The sequence below is a fragment of the Aplysia californica genome, unplaced genomic scaffold (assembly GCF_000002075.1).
Source record: "Aplysia californica isolate F4 #8 unplaced genomic scaffold, AplCal3.0 scaffold01520, whole genome shotgun sequence".
Taxonomy (NCBI): domain Eukaryota; kingdom Metazoa; phylum Mollusca; class Gastropoda; order Aplysiida; family Aplysiidae; genus Aplysia; species Aplysia californica.
In genome coordinates, this window is record NW_004798790.1 from 22,368 (window position 1) to 23,933 (window position 1,566).

Here is a 1,566-nt window from a genome sequence, read left to right on the forward strand (position 1 = left end):
TAATAATAATAAAACCATGGACTCCTAAATGATCAGGTGTGTCCCGCGCGCTCATACGACCTTATGCAGTTGCGAGTGCCGAAAAACACTTACAAAAAAACAACAACAACCCAACCCCAACTTAAAACAAACCAGCCGCCCTATCCTCACAGTGTCACACACCCACCTCCCTCAGCCACCAACAGCTACGACATTCAGTTGTCTCTTAAACGTGTCGTTTCTGAAACGGATAAGCACGAGTCAGTTTTGCAGAAGTCGATTGGGATATTCTGGAACTTACTTGTGTCCGTTCTCGAACATTGCTGCGGGTGGTTAGTGGGCGCCACTAGAAGGTCCCACTTCTTTACTTTCCCTCTCTTGTTTCTTTCTTACTTCTTTTGTTTCTTTCTTTCTTCTCTTATTTCTTTCTTTCTTCTCTTGTTTCTTTCTTACTTCTCTTATTTCTTTCTTTCTTCTCTTGTTTCTTTCTTACTTCTCTTATTTCTTTCTTTCTTCTCTTGTTTCTTTCTTTCTTCTCTTATTTCTTTCTTTCTTCTCTTATTTCTTTCTTTCTTCTCTTGTTTCTTTCTTACTTCTCTTATTTCTTTCTTTCTTCTCTTGTTTCTTTCTTTCTTCTCTTGTTTCTTTCTTACTTCTCTTGTTTTTTTCTTACTTCTCTTGTTTCTTTCTTACTTTTTTCCTCAGCACTAAATGACCATCATTGTGTCGATGTGTTTCTTTTCGCTCAAAATAAAATGTGAGTGGTTGGAGAGTGCCATTGGTATGTTCTATTTGTTTACTTCCCCTCTGTTGTTTCTCTCTATCTGTCTTACTTTTTTCCAGCACTAAGTGACCATTAATGTGTCGATGTGCTTCTCTTTTTACTCAAACAAACAAATCGAAAGTTTTCCAGGAATAGTCCACCCTTTGCCATCGTACGCGTCCTCCTGCAAATCGGTAAAATATTGTGCACCCTCCGTCTCTCTTATGGAATGGACGCCACGGATCCTCTCATTCGTTGGGTAATGGGTCCCTTGATGGCGTTACCTGCCTTTTGTGTTTTGTCATCCCAGGCTATTGTTGTTGTCCCTGTGGGTGAGTGGTGTACAGCGAGCGTGCGTGCCACGTCAACACACCGGGCGCGCTCAAAGTGAGCAGAACACGTCCGCGACTATCGATCTGATAAAATATGCCATTGACTCTTTCCTAACGCATGCAAATTTTTAATGACTTCGGTTGAAAACTCGAAACTACCGTACATGGCCTTTTCCGGGGTTCTCATTTTCTAGCATTACTAATATGACTGATGACAATACGACAGTCTTTATTGGTAAGACTGCGTTGCTTTTTGTGAGCTGGTAATTTTTTAAAATTGTGATTTCCATCGCAGTGCACAGTGGCTTGCAGACAGGAGACGTGTGAGTTACAATTTCTGCGTTGGGAAATTTATTTTAGCGAGTGTTTCCCACTTTTTGTTAGAACGTTATCCTTCTCTCTCTGCCATTGGTAGACCTCACAGACCGTGATGGAGTCGTCACAGCCTGCCTAAAAATTGACATTACAATGTCAAAGGGCGGGATGTGGGGG